Source organism: Calypte anna, chromosome 4 (genome assembly GCF_003957555.1).
Source record: "Calypte anna isolate BGI_N300 chromosome 4, bCalAnn1_v1.p, whole genome shotgun sequence".
NCBI classification, from domain to species: Eukaryota; Metazoa; Chordata; class Aves; order Apodiformes; family Trochilidae; genus Calypte; species Calypte anna.
In genome coordinates, this window is record NC_044247.1 from 1,257,676 (window position 1) to 1,279,324 (window position 21,649).

Genomic DNA, 21,649 nt, shown 5'->3' on the forward strand with positions numbered 1-21,649 from the left:
TCGTGTCAAAACAAACCCTTCATTTTGCTTGCTGAAAACCAGCAGGAAAAAAGGTTTTTTTTTTTAAAAAAAGTGATATGTTGTCATGCAGGCTCTTCTGTTTAACCCACATGGGAAGGTTCTGTGACCCACTTCTTCAGCAGGAGTGAGTGAAGCTGCTATGAGGAGCAACTTCCATGACTTTTTATCCCCAGAAAGTTCCATATTAAGCATTAAAAGGAGATTATTCTCTCTGTAATCAGGCAGGCACTGCAGTCCAGATGGAGAGAAAAGTCTCACACTAGCTCACTACCTTTATAAACTCATGGGAGCAGTTTACTCATCCAGATCCCTACCAGGGGCTTGCTGAACAAGGGGAACTTGAAAAAAAAAAAAAAAGAGCTTGACATGATTCCCATCCCCATCTGGCAGCTTTGGAAAGCCAGAGATGAAGACCAAGATTTGTGAGGCCTCAGAAGAGACAACTTCAGAGCTCACCTGGGTGGAGGTCTCCAGGAGTCAGCCCTCCCTCACTGAGCTAATCCACCAAAAAGCATCCCAGCATCTCCAAGGAGAAAGGAATTCCAGCCCAAACCACCCAACACACACAGGAGACACAAGCAGGAGGTGTCTGAGCAGCCTCCAGCTATTTTCCCTCATTTCAGCTCCTCACAGTCATTTTGCTGTTTTCCTTTATTTTTTGCCATTCCCTGAGCCCATCCACACCCCCAGGCTTCACCTTGCTCCTTCCTGTGCCTCACCCCAGGGGCTGCCCTGGGACCCTTCTCGATTTTCTCTGGTTTTTCCATTTATTCCACAAATAGCACATTAAGGGAAGAGCTGGGTTTACATCCCTGGGTTTTTGAAGGCCAGGAAAGGTGAGCTCTGATGAGGGAGAAGCAGGAATATTTGTGCATCAAACAGTAATTACTGAGCATGCTGCCTTCTGGAGATTAAAAGGGGTTTTTTAAAAATAAGGAATACACCTGGGCTTGTGCATTCAGTTGAGTCTTAAAACTCAAAGAATCTGAATTAGCCTCATTTCCTCAGGGAAGATAATTTTTTTATAAGTGTAGTTTGTACATGTGAGAAACTTAATCTGTCACCTGCAGTGCTGTGAACCAATTCCAGGGACTTGCATACAAAAGTCTGGGGAAAAAAATAAAACTAAGTGAAAGATCCTTTCAGTGCCTCATTTCTGCTTCAGTGACCTTGTGGATACAGAAAGTAAAGAAAACCAAGAAAATCTTCACGTGTCCACTCCCACCCGTGGCACACAGCAGCATTTCCTCACCTGTACAACCTGCCTTGTTATCGGCATCTTAATTAGTTTTCCATGGTTAATTGCACTGTCAGGGAGATGCAGACCTCCATAGCATCCCTATCACCAGAGGTGTTAACCCCAGGCTCATGTGAGAAAACAGGTACTGAAAAACCTTTCCTACCAGCACCACAATGAAACCTGCAGAGAGGCTTCACCTGGTGCAGAATTAACACAACTTGTCTTAATTGAGCACAATTAACAAACTGGCCTTACAGCTGGTGGGGCTGCCTGTGCCCCAGCCATGGGAAGTCCCTCACCTCTTATCCCTTGGCCTTGGGTGATGATTTCTTCCTGCATGCTGTGAAGCTCCCAGCACCAGGGACCCCTCAGCATCCCTCCCTGCTGCTTCTGCCCCAGTACTTAAGGGGCCACAAATTCCCAAGCCAGGACACTGCTGTTTGTTGCTCTGAGTTTTCTGCACTTTGGTTCCCCTTCTGCAGCCTGCAGATGCCCTGTGTCATGCTGGCCCTGGAGCCAAGGGGTTCCCTTCCTTCCTTCCTGCAGCATCAGGACCTGGCTCTGCCTCTGCCCCAGCCCTGCAAGCAGGGACAACACAGCTGCTTCACACAAGATGGGATGGGGTAACTCTGTGAGCTGCTCTTACTCCTAAAGAAATACAAAAATCCTATGTTTGTAAGAGACAGATAAGCTGTAGCAAAGCCACAAGCTAATGACAGATCTCCTTTCTGCCACTCTGATACTTTTAGCTGAAAGGCCATCTGGTAGGAGGGATATAAAGTGAATTCTAACCTGCATTCACAACACAAGAATGGTCAAAAACAAGATTAACTGGAGTCCATTTGAGTTCACTGGAAATGTACCTGCTACTAAATTAGATTGATCACCACTAATCTCCATCTCCATCACTGCTGGTCTCTGGTTGAACCCACAGAAAGAACCAATAGAGCCAAGTGGAGAAAATTGAATGAAGTTTTGATTATATTTCTTTGATGATTTTTAAGGAACAGACCCACCCTCTGAGCCTTCAGCCCTTTGAGGTGGGGAAGCTGCAGGGATTTAATCTGCAGAAGGTTTCTATAAAATGTTGCACCATGATTAAAACAAACAGATGACACCCTCATTAACCCAGCCAACCAATTCCCACCAACTTTCATCCTTAACTGCATTTTAGTAGAAAACAAGTGTCTTTCTTTTAATCAATCTCAAACGAAGACAGGCTGCACATTTCAGGAAACAATACTTGTATATTCCCCAGTGGTCAGACCCAGGGGATTTCCTTCATACTCTTCCAACAGCTCATCTTTCCTTGTTGTCATGGCCAAGGTTTTCTGTGAGCGAGGTGGAATTCAGATTCCATCTCTTGAAAATATCAGGATCTTCATCCAAGACTTAGGAAGAACCTGCTGGGGGTGTGGATGCTGCTGGCCAGCAACAGGCACCTCATCCCAGTGCCATTACCCACCATGAGGGAATAAAAACCCTCAGTGGGAACTCATCTCTCTTCCTATACTTTTTCCTGGCTATTCTGGGCTAAGATCAGGGCAAACTTCAGAGACATTTTTCTGAATAAAAATAAAACCAGCATGGTGCCAGCTCCTCCTTCCATCTACACTGCCAGGAGCTGCTTTCCTCTGCTCTCCCACCTGGGTCCCACCACCATGAAGCCAGGTCCAAATCTGGGAGTAAAACATTTGCCAGCTTCAGAACACCCAGAGAAGGGGCTCTTCAAGCTCTCCTGAAGATTAAAACCTGCAAATTAAAAGCCTAAGTCTCATAAAAAGGCAAGAAAGGGAAAAAAAAGGCTTCACATACTCATGGACCAAGTCACACTCCCAGCTGCACCAAAAACTGCTCAGGGACACCCCAAGCCAAGCAGTTAACACCTTGTGCAGAAGTATCTGGGGGAACAAAATAACCAAGCTTTATATGGGTTTCCTGAGACAGACATTATCAGCTCAGACGTTTGGTGGAATGGGCCATGCCAGAGCCTTCGACAGCTCGTGCTGCTCTGTCCACACTCTCCCTTCCTTCATGTGCACTCTTCAAGTGATTCCCTGCAAAATCCCAGGCAGAGAGGAAAGATATTGGATGTCTGAGACACCAAAATGCAGAGCTGGCTGAAATAACATTTATCTCCCCTGCACCAGCAATGTCTGTGCTGGATGTTTCCATAAGAAAAACAAACCATTTCCTGAGGTTTCTATTCCATGTAGACAAACCAAGGGGAAAAAAAATAGAAATGACAACAACAATCACTTCTGATTTACACTAACCTCATTTTTCAATCTCTAGGGCATGATCCTTCCCTGCTGAGCCCATCTTCAACACAAGGCAGCCTTTAAACCCTCACTTTTAAATCAAATATCCCCGAAGTAGCAGTGTAGCAAGTGAACACCAAGTGTCCTCCTTTACAGAGTGATTCAGGGGCAGTGTAGCTTTCATTTACAGCTTTCTAGCATTAATAGCAGTTCTTAAAAACATTATGGTGACTATTCCTACTTCTCCCTGACCCTCAGCCATATCTTTATTTTCCAGCTGTCTTCTCTCTTCTACTTCTCCATTTCCTCCCTCAGTATTCCACTAAATCCAAACCACTGACGTAACTCAGACCTTTGGATAACAGAACAGAACAGAACCCACCCTTGATCCTGATCCAGAAGTCTTTAAAAACCAAACTGAGGTCAAGATCTGGGGAGGACCAGGTGGAAGGAGCCCCCAGGTGCTGCACAGCTCAGGACAAAATGCTGTTTCTTGGAGTCCACCAAGGTCTCAGCAGCTGCCAGCACCAGATGCTGAAGGAGCTTTCTCAGACCAACACAGCCAAGTGGGATTTCACTTCTGTAGCATTGGTAGGGATGAGCAAAAATCAAAACTTAAATGCCTCTCACTTTAAAAACCTACAGATGAACCAACCTTCAAGGCTCCCAAGTGTCAGACAGTTCTGCTCTTCCTTCATTTAAAGCCAAACCACCCTCAGGAACTCTCCATTTGACATCTGTGAGAGCTGACCAGCACTCAGGCACAAACAGATGCCAGATTTTCTGTTCAAATATTGCTGGTTTCTCTGGCTCCTCGTGTTGAACTCCCAACATCTGCTTTCAGAAGGACACAGCCCTGGTGTTATTATTAACAAAACTCTACTTTGAACATGATTTGAGTTGTTGTAGACTGAAAACTTGAGATACCTGCCAGGGAAAACACCAGAGAGCCAGAAAAGCAGCAGCTACTGCTGGAAAATCCTAAAATCAGGAAAACCCTAAGTGAGCAGCAGTGAGAAAATAACACTAGTGGTGTCCCCCAGGGATCAGTGTTGGGCCCAGTTCTGTTCAATATCTTCATTGATGATTTAGATGAGGGGATTGAGTCCATCATCAGCAAATTCACAGATGACACTAAGCTGGGGGGAGTGTGGATCAGCTGGAAGGCAGGAGGGCTCTGCAGAGGGACCTGGAGAGACTGGAGAGTTGGGATGATCCCAATGGGATGAGGTTCAACACGGCCAAGTGCTGGGTCCTGCACTTTGGCCACAACAACCCCATGGGGAGCTCCAGGCTGGGCACAGAGTGGCAGAAAGGGACCTGGGAGTCTGGATTGCCAGGAAGGTGACCATGAGCCAGCAGTGTGCCCAGGTGGCCAAGAAGGCCAATGGCATCCTGGGCTGGCTCAGGAACAGCGTGGCCAGCAGGTCCAGGGAAGGGATTCTGCCCCTGTGCTCAGCCCTGGTGAGGCCACAGCTTGAGTCCTGTGTCCAGTTCTGGGCCCCTCAGCTCAGGAAGGAGATTGAGGTGCTGGAGCAGGTCCAGAGAAGAGCAAGGAGGCTGTGAAGGGATCCAGCACAAGTCCTGTGAGGAGAGGCTGAGGGAGCTGGGGGTGTTGAGGCTGGAGAAGAGGAGGCTCAGGGGAGACCTCATCACTCTCTCCAACTCCCTGAAAGGAGGTTGGAGCCAGGGGGGGGTTGGGCTCTTTTCCCAGGCAACTCTCAGCAAGACAAGAGGGCAGGGTCTCAAGTTGTGCCAGGGGAGGTTTAGGTTGGAGATGAGAAAGAATTTCTTTCTGGAGAGGGTGATCAGGCATTGGAATGGGCTGCCCAGGGAAGGGGTGGATTCTCCGTGTCTGGAGATCTTTCCAAAGAGCCTGGATGTGGCACTGAGTGCCATGGGCTGGGAACCATGGGGGGAGTGGATCAAGGGTTGGACTTGATGAGCTCTGAGGTCCCTTCTGACCCAGCCAATTCTATGATTCTATGAACAGCATCCAACCCACCTTCCACCTTCATCCCTTCCCCTCTAGAAGTTCCCACTACACAAAATCTTTGGCATTAGCAGGGTTCCAAGGACAAAACTATTTCCAAAGCACCAATTCAGCAGAGCTGCATTTCAGAGGTCTCAGCTCCCCAGTACTACTTGCATAATTTCTAAACCTGAAACATTTTTCTGTTTTAATAACCTGTCAATCTTTACATCACTTCCTTAGTACTGAGGGACACCAGCAGAAATAACCTTGAAAACTGCATGAAGTGCAAAACTGGGCAGGTATTTGGGCAATTTAACTGCACTTTTCTCAATGCAACTAAATAAGCCATGGGATTTCCATCTGCTTTGTGCCTAGAATGCTGGGCAGATGTTAGAACAGAGCTTTTCTGCAGCTGGTAGATTAATTCCCTGCTTCACCCAGGCATGAACCAAGGTGCCAGTGAGACTCCTAGGGACAAAAACACCCAAAATAAACAAACAAAACAAAACAAAATGCTAAACCAAACCAAACAAACAAAACATACACACAAAACCCAACCAAACCAAAAAAACCCACCACATAAAACAAAACCAAGAGGCTAGATAGTCCTTGGGCTGAGCTTATCTGAGCAGAAGGCAGACCTCCAGGACTTCTCTGTAGCTTTCAAGAATGACAATAACTCAGAATTTCATAGATCAGCAAATTGTCCCCAGTCACAGTGCTCTTAGCTGCAATTCCATGGGAAAAAAAGAAAAAAAAAAAAGTTTCTCAGTGTTTGTCTTAGCAGCATCTTTCAGTTCCTTTTCCTGAGGCTACTTTCCACAGGCAGGATCCACACTGAGCACGCTGTTAGCTTTCCATATTCCAGCCCATGGGATGCTTGCCAGACCTAGCTCAGAATAAAGCAGTCAGTACATGCAGGTTCAGACATCTCTGTCTGCACCTTCAGTGGGGCTGCAGTACCACACTGGGCTGAGATACTGGAAAATAAAAATCTCTCAGGCCAAAAGCCTTTTCACCAAGCCCAGACACCAGCACTCAGGGGGATGAGAGGCATCCCAGCCTGTGCTGGGAAGTCCACTTTCCATTAAAGTGACCCCTTCACCACTAAGCAAAGTTCTGGGTCAGTCTCAAGCCATACGTGGCAGCCCCAGGGAGAGCTGTGTGGGGCTGAGGAGCTTTCACTGTGATTATTGTCCAGACTTTACACTGCTGGCTTTGGTGCAGAGAACCACAGAATGGTCTGGGTTGGAAGGGACCTTAAAGATCTCATAGTTCCAACCCCTCTGCCCTAGGCAAAATGGAGGCAGGTGTTGCTGAAACCTTCCTCCCTCTTTTCTGCATCACTGGAAAACAGCAAAAGCTTGGGAGAAGGAGGCAGCTGAGAAGACCCTTCCCTCCTCCCCATTCTTTTACTTCAGGAAAAAAAGAAATAAAATGGCTTGAGGTGTGTCCATTCACACCATGGCATCTACTTAGGTGTAGAGAAACACATACTTGACATATGGAATAAAGCAGCTGAGGATGCTAAAACGTTGGTGTGATTTCAAAAAAAAAGCAACTGGGCAAACACACAGAAAAAGACACAGAAGATTATGAGTGGGATCTCAACCCCCAGCACCCTGCTCCCCACAGGTCATGCTTGGGCTGGAAGCACTCAGCAGGGACAAGCACCTGGTGGAAAAACAAACCAGAGCCTGGAGCAGCCCAGCCCCAGCCTGTTCTGCCTCTGCCACAGAGCATCTCCTTCTTCCAGTTGAAATAGGTGACACCCATTTGACTTGTCAGTTTTAATTAGCATTTGCATCATGTTCAGCTCTGAAGGAGTTGTTCTGTTGTGACAAACAAGGGGAAGAAAGCCCAATGTATAACCCAACCCTAGAATTTAGGATGCCAACATGAAAAGCAAAACTAATTATGCTGCTTCACGGGAGATCCCAGAGCTTCCCACAGACACCAGTGACATGATGCTCAGGACAGGCATTTGTGTGTACACAAACACATCCAAATAGTCAGGGATTCACAGAATTAAAATTGCATCAATTAGTGCTAACGACAGAACAGAGACCAAGGCTTGCAGCAAAGTTCAGGCCTAATAATACTGGATATTGGTGCAGGAACACAAGAAGCATCAATCCCTCTTTCAAATAACTGTAGTGACTTAAGATAAACGTGCACAGGAAGATTCCAGCAGCAGCTGAGCAAGGAAAAGCTGACACGAAAGTACAGATTCTCCAGAGCATGTTTGTTTCCTTTCCCCTGCTGTGGTCAGTGTCACATACTGATACACCTCCAGGGACACCAATCAAAATTGAATTATAATTTCTTAAGAGTTATCAGACTTATCAGACATCTCAATCAACTCTGAAGCAAGGTGACACCAGTTTTCCCTTTTTTTTTGACACATCCAGCTTGACCAGACCTACAGATGAAGTGTGCAGCCAGGAGAAACCCCTATGCAAGCACCAATTATTTCATTTCATTCTTAGTGCCATTTCTGACACTGCAGAGCATTGCTGGAAGCACGAATGGAACAGAGCACTGATGAGCATCACCAGAAGGGTCACTCCCAAATCATACCTGGAGGTTCTTCACAGGATTTCTCCAACCCTTGAGAAGCCTCTCAGCTCTTAGAGAAGGAAAAGACCCAAAGGGTTGGACCATCTTCTGTCCTAGAGCAAATATTAAGGTTGCAGCTGGGTCTCGATTGCTTTTCCACTGACCATAATTTGTTTAGATGTCACTAATGCTTTTAAAACTGGGTAAAAGACCCACAGGACAGCTCTGCACAATGACCAGGCCCCATTCCCAGCAGTGCATATCCCTTCTCTTCCCTCACTTGTTCCCAGAGGCAGGAGGTGATGCTGCTCCAAAGGTCTTTTTGGCTCTTCTTTTTGAGATTGATTAAAAAAAATAACCAATAAATGCCCCCAAAAAATAACCAATAAATGCAATAGTTCACCTCCTCACTGCAAATACCTTCTTGGTATTTCCTCTTTTCTTGTCCTCAGCTTTGGTGAAGTCCCATGACAGTGACACACCTGGTCACTGATGCTCCAGGTACCTCCTTCCATCTGGAACTGGCCAGATTCAGCTATAGTGGGAGGAAAGCTGAGACAAAGGAAGACTGAAGCAATAATTCTGGCACATTTCAGTCCTTCCTCCTGACTCCTTAGTCCCTATTTCCTATCTCTAGACTTCCAAGTCTATTTTTCCCTGACAAGAAAAGACCTAAAAATAAACATTGGATGAGCACAGAGCAGGGTTTGGCTGGCTACCAAAGCCTCTTCCCCAGACTTTCCCAAGCAGTGCTGTGTGCTGCAAAGGACCCTGTAGCAGAATGCATCCCAGAGACCAACCCATCAGTCCAAATCCAGGGGGATGGTGCCCGTGGCATGAGGTAGCAGAGCTTTGGACTGATCAAACACATCGATCCCATGAGCAGGGAGCCCTCAGAGCAATCCCTGTTCAGCTTTGCAGACTTCATTGTTGCTCCTTTTCACTTTTGGCTTCCCAGAATCACAGTGTCAGGGGTTGGGAGGGATCTCCAGAGACCACCAAGTCCACCAGACACAGCAGGACCCCCTAGTGCAGGTCACACAGGAACGTGTCCAGACAGGTTCTGAACGATTCCAAAGAAGGAGACTCCACAACCTCCCTGAGCAGCCTATTTCAGTGAAAAACCTTTTCCTGATGTTTACATGGAACCTCCCATGCTCCAGCTTGCACCCATTACCCCTTGTCCTACCATGGACATCACTGACAGCAGCCTGGCTCCATCCTCCTGAGCACCCTTCACATATTTATAAACATTAATGAGGCTGCCCCTCAATCTCCTCTTGCCCAAAAGAACTCCAGCTCCCTCAGCCTTTCCCCATAAGGGAGATGTTCCAGTTCCTTCATCATCTCTGGGGCTCTGTGCTGGACTCTCTCAAGCCCTCAGTTAACAGAATAGGAGGTATTAAACGAGTGCCTTAATTTCCCCTTTTCTATTAGCAGATGTAACCAGCTCCTTGTTAGAAATAAGTGGAATGAAGAACTGCTTGTACTTCCCGTTACAGAAAGAAATAGCATCACGTTGATTATTCCTTCCTGGCATACCAATAATGTTCTGACAGCTCAGCTAGAGCCAAAGAAAGCCCAAAGGGACCCAGGGAGATGCTCAAAGATCCCCATGCCCAGCCTAGCCCCACTCCAAAGTGGTCTCTTAGCTCAGGCCCATGTTTCTCAGGATTCTTGTCTGACTCCCTGGCAGTCCATCCTTTTAGGCCATATTTAAGAACCAAAATCCTCCATGCCCCAGTGGGAGGGCAATGGAGAGAAGCAGGTTTCCAAGGCACATGGCAAAGAGCCAGGGAAGTCACTGCATGAGCTGCTTGCCTGAACCTGGCACTAATAAGGACCAGGAAAGGGATCTAAATGCCATTTCACACAGCTGACTGTAACCATAAAAGCAGTTAAACAATTCAGGAAAGGATGGTTACAAATGCTCTAGATCTCTCTCTGAATAAAGCCAGCAGGTAAAGTAGCTGAATATTTAATTTCACAGTAGCTGTGAAGCTGGAAAATATTTACCCTCAATGTCTCCTGTCCCAAATACACAAAATCCACCCCAAGTTAATTCCAAGCAGTAGGAACTCAGTCTAGCTGACAAACTGAAGCACGAGATGCAATTTTACAACTAATTGTCCCAAAATATTCTTCTAGAGCATAAGTTCCATCCCTCACTTCCAGCAGGCCTTCACTCTATTTCACTCTTTTTCTCTATATTAAAATAGATGTTTTCTAGCTGAATATATCACTCCCTAATCCATATAGCAATCTGCTTCATTTCTTCAAATGTAAAGACTCCAGCAGTAACATCACCCCTGTGTACATATACATATATATATACACATCAGTGCAGTAACTCTGATTCCTCTCTCTCCAAAGTCATCCATTAGATTTAAGGATATACAAGCCAGACACCATGTAGTTTTGCAGAGTACAGAAATGAAAGCTTAATCCCAGAAGGACTCAGCACAGTGAGACAGACTGACCTCCAGCCTTACACAGACTAAAACCCCTGCATTGCTTTCTTTAAAGCTCTGCAGTTTCTGCATGCCAACCCCCACTAAATTCCTAGCCCCATGCCAACTGAATATTATTTCCCCCTCCTCCTCCCCCAAACATCAAGGATATTTTAAATTTTGCCTGCACATCCCCTCCTACAGCAATTCAGAATTGTTTTAATCTCTTTATACTCCTACCATTAAATCACTTCTCACTTCCATTTTTTGTTGCCATTGATGTAACTTAAAAAAACAAAACCCTTCAACAGCCCTAATTTTGAACTGCTGAAAACATCAGATTGGATTTGGCTCTGGTCTCCTCCTCCATTAGTGTTACATTAGTGTAACCACAGTTTCCAGGCAAGTTGGGCTTGTTCACTCCACTGGGGAACAAAGAAAAAAAGGGTCAGTCCTACAGTTTTCTCCCTGCTACACGTGCAGTGGGAGTTTAATCCACAAATCCATATGCATGAGCTGAGCTCTGGGGGGAGAACTTCTCAGTATGGCCAAATAGTGTTGCAGCAGCTCTGCTGTCTCATTACTGCTCATCATTGTCACCAAGAAAACTGCTCCTTTAAGACATCACACCACCTGCACACCCCAGAATTAGGCAGTCCACATTAGGATGAGCAGCAAATAAACCAAAACAAAATCAGTCCTGTGCCTACAACAGAACTCAACAAATATCACAGGGAAGACTATGAACTAGCTTGACTGAACTCTAACGCTTTAGTGATAATTACCCATTTAATCAAATGAAACACAGCATCCAGATGTGCTCTGCCTTCCCCCCACTGCTCTCACAACACTTGCTCTGGTACTGACAAAAAAAAAAAAATCCCTTACCTTTCAAGGCTAAGCAGATCCCAGGTCCATGTGGGTACCTGGAGATGTTTCTGGCCACTGTTTGGTACCCAAACTGCTCAGATCAGAGTTCCTCTTGGCACAGCTCCTCTTGACAAGTCACCCTCCCAAGGAAGCCCATCCCCAACCTGCATAGGAAGCACCAAACTTCCTTTCATACCCCACACCCAGGTGGAAAGCATCAGCTGGAAGAGCAAATCAGAACTCAGCTGGCTCTGGTTTTTTGTTGTCAGTGGTTCTTTTGTTGGTTTGTTTCATTCTTTTATTCCTTTCCTCCCATCTCCCCCTCCAACAGGGCAGTGCAGCAGTGGAACAAGTTGTTACCCAGTACCCAGGCCCTAGGTTTTGTCCCAGGTCTGCAAAGCCTTGTTGCAGGTGACTTCTTCAGTCCTCTGCACTTCTAAGAATGACATTCACCTTTGGTTCTCACATCAGAGATCCTGCTCCAGCAGGGTTAATGAGAAAGAAAGAGATCAGACAGCAAATTAAGGCTCAATCATTGTGCAATTCCCCTGGATAAATGTTAATTGTCCCATCCTCTCTGCTTTGCACTGTAATTAACTGCACCTCTGGACCAAAGGGAAAAACCATGGTGTGCTTCATTAGAAGGTCACAAAACAAGTGAGAAATTAAGAGACAAGGACTGAGGGGCAAAATGTCCTGACTTGGCACCTCCACTCAGTCCCCTGCTCCAACTCCTCTGCAGCAGCCACTCTTCAAGATGACAAAAACTCCAGCACAGAACCCAAAGCCAGTGCCAGCTGCTCACTAAAAAGCTATGAGAGCTAAAAAGCTCACTAAAAAGCTATGAGCTTTCCCAAATTGATGATGGAAAGGAACTGCAGTTTAAATCAGCATTTGAGATGCAATAAAGCTTGACAAATAGACTTGTATACAAAGCTTTTTTTTTTTTAACATATCCTTGGAAGAACTGCAGTAACCATGGACTTAGAAGAGTCAAGCACCATCTCTGAGCCCAGCTGTAATTCACTCTTCTTTGCTGAGCTCTGTAGCATTCTGATGTCCCTGCCAGAACAAAAATAAATTCTACTAGACATTAAAGTGTTTGGTAATCAGTACAAGATAGGGATATAATTCACTAAACCCCAAATACCACAAAATATTCACTGCTGCTGTCCCTTTATGGTTCCTGAAGTGCCTAAATGAGATTCTCTCTGGCTACAAAGTGAAAATACGGGTGGATTTACACAGAACAGAGAAACAGTCTGTTTAATTAGCAGCTGAGAGGTTTAATGGCTAATATTAATTTCTGTTAACCAGTGAGCCATACTGCTCCGGGCTGAAAGCTCTGAATTTACAGCTTGTTGAAATTAATTTTACTTCAAAGGCTCAAACAAAACTCAATTTCAGATATCACTGTGCAGTGAAGAAGCCTCAGCTCTGACCAGAGACAGCAGCATTCAGAGCTGAGGAGCTGTACAGGAATTGCTCACAGTCTGTACTTTGTGCCCCACGCTGCACCCCCAGGTGATGCTGCTGGTTCAGAGGGGGGTGGTTTGCTCCTTGCCCCCAAGCCTGATTGCCACACTCCACAAACCATGAAGATTGAGGGACTGTGAAACTCCCACCCCAGCTATTAGCACCAGCTATGCTGCTCTGACCCAGCTCAGTGCCTCTTCAAAGAGGCTGCTTCTGTAGAACAGGAATTTTTCATAGAATCATAGAATCATAGAATTAGCCGGGTTGGAAGGGACCTCAGAGATCATCTAGTCCAACCCTTGACCCACCGGAGCAGTTGCTAGACCATGGCACTGAGTGCCACATCCAGTCTTTTTTTAAATGTCTCCAGGGATGGAGAATCTACCACCTCACCGGGCAGTCCATTCCATAGCCTGATCACCCTCTCCGTGAAGAAATTCTTTCTAATATCTAACCTAAACCTCCCCTGGCACAACTTAAGACTGTGTCCTCTTGTCTTGTTGAAGGTCGTCTGTGAAAAGAGTCCAGTTCCCACCTCGCTACAGCCTCCTTTCAGGTAGTTGTAGACAGCAATGAGGTCTCCCCTGAGCCTCCTCTTCTTCAGGCTGAACAGCCCCAGCTCTCTCAGCCTCTCCTCATAGGGCCTGTGCTCGAGTCCCTTCACCAGCCTGGTTGCCCTCCTTTGGACCTGTTCCAGGACCTCTACATCCTTCTTAAACTGAGGGGCCCAGAACTGGACACAGTACTCGAGGTGTGGCCTCACCAGGGCTGAGTACAGGGGCAGAATCACCTCCCTGGACCTGCTGGCCACGCTGTTCCTGAGCCAGCCCAGGATGCCATTGGCCTTCTTGGCCACACTGCTGGCTCATGTTCAGCTTCCTGTCAATCCAGACTCCCAGGTCCCTTTCTGCCACTCTGTGCCCAGCCTGGAGCTCCCCATGGGGTTGTTGTGGCCAAAGTGCAGTACCCGGCACTTGGCCGTGTTGAACCTCATCCCGTTGGAATTGGCCCAGCTCTCCAGTCTGTCCAGGTCCCTCTGCAGAGCCCTCCTGCCTTCGAGTTGGTCCACACTTCCTCCCAGCTTGGTGTCATCTGCGAATTTGCTGATGAACAAACAAACAAAATTTGCTGATGAATCAAACAGCAACACCCACAAAACCCCTCTCCAAGTCAAGCAACCTGCTCCAAGCTCTTGCAAGGTGCCACCTCTCTGGGTAGCAGCACCCAGCACTATCCTTTGCTTTCCAAACTTTCAGCATCAGAACACGGAGTGGGGGAAAGATTCAGCATCCAGAACACCAGGATCTGTCAGCCCTCTTTGTTTCCTTCCTGGAAAAAAGTCTGTCCAAACCTGTCCAGAAATACAGATGGGATCAGCAGGGGAGAAACATCCCCATTTTTGAGCTCTTAGAGCCCCAGGGGCACTGCTGCAGAGCTGGATTCCTGCTTTGCTTTTCATCTCCTGCAAACAATGTGTTTAGACATTCTGAGCACCCCCAACCCTTCTGTCTCTCTCCTACCAACCCCCAAATTCTTTTCCTGTGCTGTCCCATGAACATGTCAAAAATAAGCAGAGGTTTCCATCACCACATGAAGAAGCAAATGAGCACGTGTGCATGGCAGCTAAAGCAAAGCTCATTTTGCACTCCCCAGCCACTAATAAACAAAGCATAAACCCCTGCATTTCCTGCCATCTCATCAGTAAAAAAAAAATAAATAAAAATACCAGCCTTCCTCTCCACACAGACACAAAAGAACATTTATTTTTGTTGCTTGTAGCTTATTGATTTTCAGTTGTTCAAGTATTAGTGAATCTGTAAGACTTCACCTCTCACTGCCCTGTGTGTGCTTTTATGTTCCAGAGCAGTTTCAGGCAGTAGAATGTCACAATACATAAGATAAACAGGTAACTATGACAAGTTTTCCCAAGGGCAGAACAACATTATCAGCACCTGCTGTGTTTTCCACCTGCTTTGGAGCATCCAAGGGAAAAAAAACAGAATTTTTATATAATCATTACTGTGGAAGTTATGATTGGTATTGATCCCTTTAGGAAAACTCAGGCTCTGTGTGCATGAACATATAGAAATGTTCCTATGCAATGAAGAGAGCAGTATAAGTAAGATCTGTTCTGAAATCCAAGGGGCTTCAGGCCTGGGTCTGTTTCAGCACTACCCTGCAGGTAATGGTCTGCTGACCAGGGATCCTAGGGGTGAGTCCTCAGTGTTGCTTAAAGGACAGAAAAATAGCAATGCAGAAGAAAGCAAGAGGTTAATTTCTGCCCTAAGACACAGCAGAAGAGAGCCTCATGTGGAAGAAATTGCCCTCAGATTTGCAGATGAGAACTGCTTCTGGCCCTGCTACCACTTTCATGTTTAGGACTGACCCAAGTTGGGCTTAACCTGGCTCCTTGCCTAATTATTTATTGTTTCTCACTCATCCCAAGCTGAGCTGGAAGCATCATTAACACAGCCATGGGCTGCACGGTGGGCACTGCCAACACAGGCCAGCAGCTGGGATGGATTTGGGATGTGACAAGAGCCCCTTGCTTTGACTTCAAGTCCTGCATCAGCACCAGCAGGGCAGGGAAAGTCATAAACTCTACCAGAACAGAGCAGCCCTGCTTTCCCACAGGAGACATTGGTTTGGAAACAGGTTTTGACTTCCCAATGCAAAAAGGGCAATGCAGACTCAGGCAGGTGTCTCTCAGGGCTCAGTCTCACCACTCCTCATCACAGCCCAATTTCTGCACCATCTCTGAGTGCTGAAGCCTCCCAGTAGCCCAGGGATCCCTCCTGCAGCAGAGGCAGATGTGGTGGCCACAGCACAGCACCTTCCTCTCCTTCCATCCCTGCTCTGAGAGGGTAAAACCTCTCCCCAGAGCAGCTGCAGCCCCTCCTGAGGTTGGGGGTGACACTGCCCTGCCCAGGGGCAGCTCCTCAGCCCAGAAACCTCCTCCTGGTCCTGCATCGAGGCCACCATCCTGCCAGCTGGGAGCCCTCCAAAACCACAGCCACACCAAACCAAACCAAACCAAACCAAACCAAACCAAAAGGGTCACATCATGGAATGCACAGACTGCTTTGGGTTGGAAGGGAACTTAAGATCATCCAGTTCCAACCACCCTACATGGACAGGAACACCTCCCACTAGGCCAGGATGCTCCAAGCCCCATCCAGCCTGGCCTTGAGCACTTCCAGGGATGGAGCAGCCACAAAGTCTCAGGCAAACCTGTGCCAGTGTCTCACCACCCACATGGTGAAGAATTTCTTCATAATGTGTAGCATATGACTCTCTTCTTCAAGTTTAAAGCCATAACCCCTCATCCTATCACTCCATGCCCTGGTATAAAGTCCCTCCCCAGCTTTCTTGTAGCCCCTTCAGGTGCTGCAAAGTGCCATAAGGTCTCTCCAGAGAGAACAACCCCAACTCCCTCAGCCCTCTTCATAGGAGAGCTGCTTCAGCTCTCTGATCATCTTTGTCTCCCTTCTCTGCTCCTCGAGAGTAACCAGTTTGTTTTACTTACAACTAAACCACAGCCTGGGGAAAGAGGGAAAATATTTTCTTCAAAACCTGGCTGTGAATTACTGGCAGAGCCACCGTGTCCTGGAGCCACGGGCTCCTTGGGTGACCCCACCAAGGTGCTGTGATGGCAGCCACCCCGTGAAGCACCAGGCCAGCAGCACCAGGACGGTGTGTGCCTGGCCCCCAGCTCAAGCTGATGAGCTCCAGCCTCCTGAAACACCTTTGTTTCAACCCATTTTCTCTTGCTGGAGAAGCCTGGAAAAAAATTACTCATCCCCAGCCATGCCTGGCTGCTGGTGGCAAGGAGCTGGGGCAGAACAAATACCCATGAAAACCAAGTGCTCCTTGACTGACAGGGTTTTGAGATGTTTCCAAAGCATTTAGAAAAGGAAATGTTGGGTTTTCACTTAAAAACAAACAAACAAAAGAACCAACAAAAAGCAAAAACGTTGCTCAACTTGTGTATTAGCCACCAAGCCATCTGTGCAGTGCCCATTTCCAGAAGGATGCTGTGGTGTCTCCAGGATTCCTCACTTTTCCTGCAGCTCTGCCTTTTCCTGTGCTCCTGCAGTCAGACAGCAGGCACCACACCCCCTGGGCCTCCAGCAGCTCCCTCCTGGGTCATTTTTGATATTAACAGGCTCATTAACTTCATTGTCCTGGCCAGGTCCCAGGTCCCAGTTTGGGTAAGTATAAGCCCTCCAAATGCACCTCTCATCTCAACCACAAATGTGTTTTTCAATGTCTTTCCTGCAAATAGTTTTACCTTTTCTTTTTTTTCATGTTTTTTTGGCTTGTTTTTTTTCATTTGGTTTTTACTTTGTGAAACAGCTGCTACTTTTCACCCAGGAGATGGTTATAGTTTGATGTCACTTTATTACCTCTGTCCTACAGACTTACCACTGAAAACCTACCTCAAGGCAAAGCAACCTGCTTCCAGTTGAGCAAACTGGTTTAAATCCTACTTGCCAGGAAAAATCAGATGTTTTGTTCACAGCAGGAGCACAATGCAGGAGGAAAGACAGCCCAATTTATTAAATTTGTTACCTAAAAAATATTCCACATACAAAGTAAGTTATGTGCTTCAACCAGACAGATCTATAAAAGAGATTGATGGCTCAGGCTAGTTAAAAGGTAATCTAAGCAAGCCGTGACTGCACAGCCACTGCCACTAATCTAAAAGACATTAAAGTTTCCCTGGCCTCTTGGAAGCTATTATTTGAGTTAAAATCCTCATCAGGAGACCATGCTTGAGAGAAATGATAGAAACATATTGCATTTAATGGTTCAGACCCACCTTGTTTGCTCTGGGAACTGACCCCACGCTGTAAATCTTATCTCTCCTGTACAGTGCATTACTTATAGCACATGAATAATAGTTATTATAAACAAGCATTTCAAAATGGAAACTCAGTTATCAATATTAGGGCATTTTCATTCACAAACCTACTCCACTAATGAGACAAATTTTATGGTTCTTATCACCAGTGAAAAAAAATTTGCATATCCCATCAGAGTTCGTGCAAGAAACCACTCTGCATTTCTTATCTCAGAGCTTTTATGGTGAGATATATTGCATTAGGCTCACTAATCTGCATTTTTCCAATGAAGTTCTAACTACATATGCAGCAGCTCTTTACTGACTAGCTTCGTGCTACAAGTTATAAGCTTGGAAGTCAATACATTTGGACAAACACTGATTTCTAAACAGCCACCACGAGTGGGATTTTATCCTGGTGTTGAATTATTGCACCTCTTGTCTTTTATAGATGTGTTTTATCTCCCAGCTACTACATTTTGTGGCTTGTAGGTAAATAAATAACACTGCCTCACTTCAGACAGCTCAATTAATTCAGCTCCACGTGGCACCCATTGCAGGTAGGAGTCTGTGCAAGGGGTTTCTGTGCAAGGGGTTTCTAGCAGCTCTCCTCAGACAGACATTTTGGGATTTTCAGCTGTCATAAACACTTCTCAAGGTATCACATCACTGAACACTGCAGGGGTTTTGTGGGAGCAGCAGATGAAGTCCAGTGCCTGCTGGAGAATATTAGCAAAAAATCAGCTGCTCTGGGATGTCCTTGGATGAACAGTGCTTGTTCCTTTCACGTCTCTGCTCCATGGCTCTTCAGCAATTTTTTTGTTTTAATGGGTAAGCTCAGTCTTTACTACCTTAACACTGGGGTTGCAGAGGGTATCTGGTTAGGAAACTTGGCAGGAGGGCTGTGTGACAAATCAGAGAGAGAACTCAAGCTGCAGTTACACCTGGACCCCCTCCTCCCATCACCCCCACTTTGGAAGTGGAACTGAGACTCCCCAGAAAACAGCTCCAGTCAAGCCAGGGGAAAATACAGTTACCCATGGACAGAACCTGTTGGCCGAAGAACTGCATGAAGACAGCAAGATCTGCTCCAAAACAGGAGTGGGAATAAAAGAAAAACAGCTTGGGTACAGCAGTCCTCCTCCTCCTCTCCTCCTTCTCCTCCTTCTTCTCCTTCTTCTCCTTCTCCTTCTTTCTCCTTCTCCTTCTCCTCTTCCTCCTCTTCCTTCTCTTCCTTCTCCTCCTCCTCTTCCTCCTCTTCTCTTCCTCTTCCTCCTCTTCCCTTCCTCCTCCTCTTCTTCCCTTCTTCCTCTTCCTCTTCTTCCTCCTCTTCCTCTTCCTCCTTCTCCTCCTCCTCTCCCTCCTCCTCTTCCCTTCCTCTTCCCTTCCTCCTCCCCCTCCTCCTCCTCCTTCTCCTCTTTCTCTTTCTCTTCCTCTTCCTCCTCCTCTTCTTCCTCCTCCTCCCAGCCCAGGGGTACTCACTCTCTCCACAACCCTCCCCTACACATCTAATGTCACCTTGTCACCACCCTGAGTCCCCCAGCTTCACATCCAGGGCACGTAGGGCCAAGCAGAGCAAGGCACTGGATGTGTCTCTGCTTCCAGAGCACCCGACGGACAGACACAGGAAGGGCAAAAGGAGCTTGGAGGGACACCCAGCAACAAGAGCATGGAGACAAGTTCTGCCCTGATGAAGGCAGCAGTGCATCAGGCACCTGGTTACAAGAACAGGGAACAAAACTCATCTGAACCCAAGGAGATGTCCCAGCTGCTCTGGGTCATACTCGTCTGGGCAGCTGAGTTCTCTCTGACCTCACATTTGTCAGTTCCATCTGGTTTCTGGGAGTCAAGAAAACCAAAGCTGTTGTTCCAAATATTTATTAAAAAATAACTGCAAGTGAAAAAAAAAATAAATGAATGAGCAGTCCACTGGCAGATTTATTACAGTTTTAACAGGCAAAGGGGATGAATCTACTCTATGAACAAAAATAGCAACAGAGAAGGATACTGAAGGGTTCTTAACCAAATGATAAAATGGAAGCAGCATATGCAATATGTATTTATATATAAATATATTGGTTACATTCCTCTTAAATAGATTAAACAACATTCATTAGAACATCCAAAAGTATTTCTTTGTAACAAAAGATTCATTTTCCTTCACATCAACACTGCTTCTCCATACGTTTATGTCCACTAAAACAATTTCAGACTTTGGGACTACAATAGGTGTTCAACACCACCAGGTAAATCCAGAGCAAGTCATTTAAAATCACTTTATAGGAGATCTTAGTATTATTTCTAAGGTTTAAGGCCAGGTATGCAACAATTGGCAGAGCATGGCTTAAGCTGTGGGATCTCCTTGAAAGCTCAAACTTTGGATTAAAGCAAGATTCCCACAGGGAAACTCTGACACTGCTCAGGATTCCAAGCTTAAGACACACTTCCCTTTTTCTGTAAACAAACGTTAACAAAATAAACTCTCTGTACCCTGTTACCCATTTCTTAACACAAAAATAAGGAGCTGCTTGGGTAGTCTTAAAATAAATCAGCATAAAAATCTATTCTATCCTAAGGACTGTCTCTGTATCAAAGTGCTGGCAAACGGCACAGTGCTGTCTGTTGGAAATCCCTGCTTCCCAGTTTTCCTATTGCCAGCCCAGCTCCAGCAGGACTGAGCTCAGGGCTCCAACCAGGGCAGCTCAGTCATCCCAGCTCTTGTCCCTTAGCCAGGGACATCCTAAGAATTTCTGCACAGGGGGTGCTAGGGCAAGGTCTGTGCTGATGGAGGGATGGACAGATGGATGGATAGGTGGATGGATGGATGGATGGAGGGATGGATGGATGGATGGATGGATGGAGGGATAGATGGATGAATGGATGGATGGATGGATGGATGGATGGATGGATGGATGGATGGATAGAGGGATGGACAGAGGAATGGACAGAGGGAGGGAGGGATGGATGGATGGATGGATGGATGGAGGGATGGATGGATGGATGGATGGATGGATGGCTAGAGGGATGGACAGAGGAATGGACAGAGGGAGGGAGGGAGGGAGGGATGGATGGATGGATGGCTAGAGGGATGGACAGAGGGATGGCTAGAGGGATGGATAGAGGGATGGATAGAGGGATGGATGGATGGATGGATGGATGGATGGATGGCTAGAGGGATGGCTAGAGGGATGGCTAGAGGGATGGACAGAGGGATGGATGGATGGATGGATGGATGGATGGATGGATGGATGGATGGCTAGAGGGATGGACAGAGGGATGGATGGATGGATGGATGGATGGATGGATGGATGATGGATGGATGGCTAGAGGGATGGCTAGAGGGATGGATAGAGGGATGGATGGATGGATGGATGGATGGATGGATGGATGGATGGATGGCTAGAGGGATGGCTAGAGGGATGGACAGAGGGATGGATGGATGGATGGATGGATGGATGGATGGATGGCACCCATTGCAGAGCTATTCCCACCCTGTAGGGTGGTGGCAGGGTCTACACATGCAGGGACCTGCCCTTGCTTGTCCCCTGCAAAGACCTGGGCAGGAGTCGAGCTCAGACCCTACAGCAGAAGATGGGCAGATCCCCTGTCACTTTGCATAGTTTGGTTGAGCAGGGACTCTGCAGGTCCTGGGGAAATGCCTTATCCTGCTCCTACAGCTCTCCCTCCTACCAGGAGATAGCAGAGGCTCCCTCAGCTTGCCTGGTTTGGGACCTCTTTGGCTTACTTGATTTGTAATGCTCTCAAACACTCTCTGGCTGTTACTCTGGAGCCTCAATAAGAAATAGTGCAAATACAAGCTTAAAGAAAAAAAAAAAAACCAAAAACCCACATCACCTTCACTGAACATTGAGTTAAAAAAGACAAGGATCCATATGATGAAACCCCAGTTGTGGAGTATTTCAGACATTTGGCAAACCCGTAGAAGATTCTTTA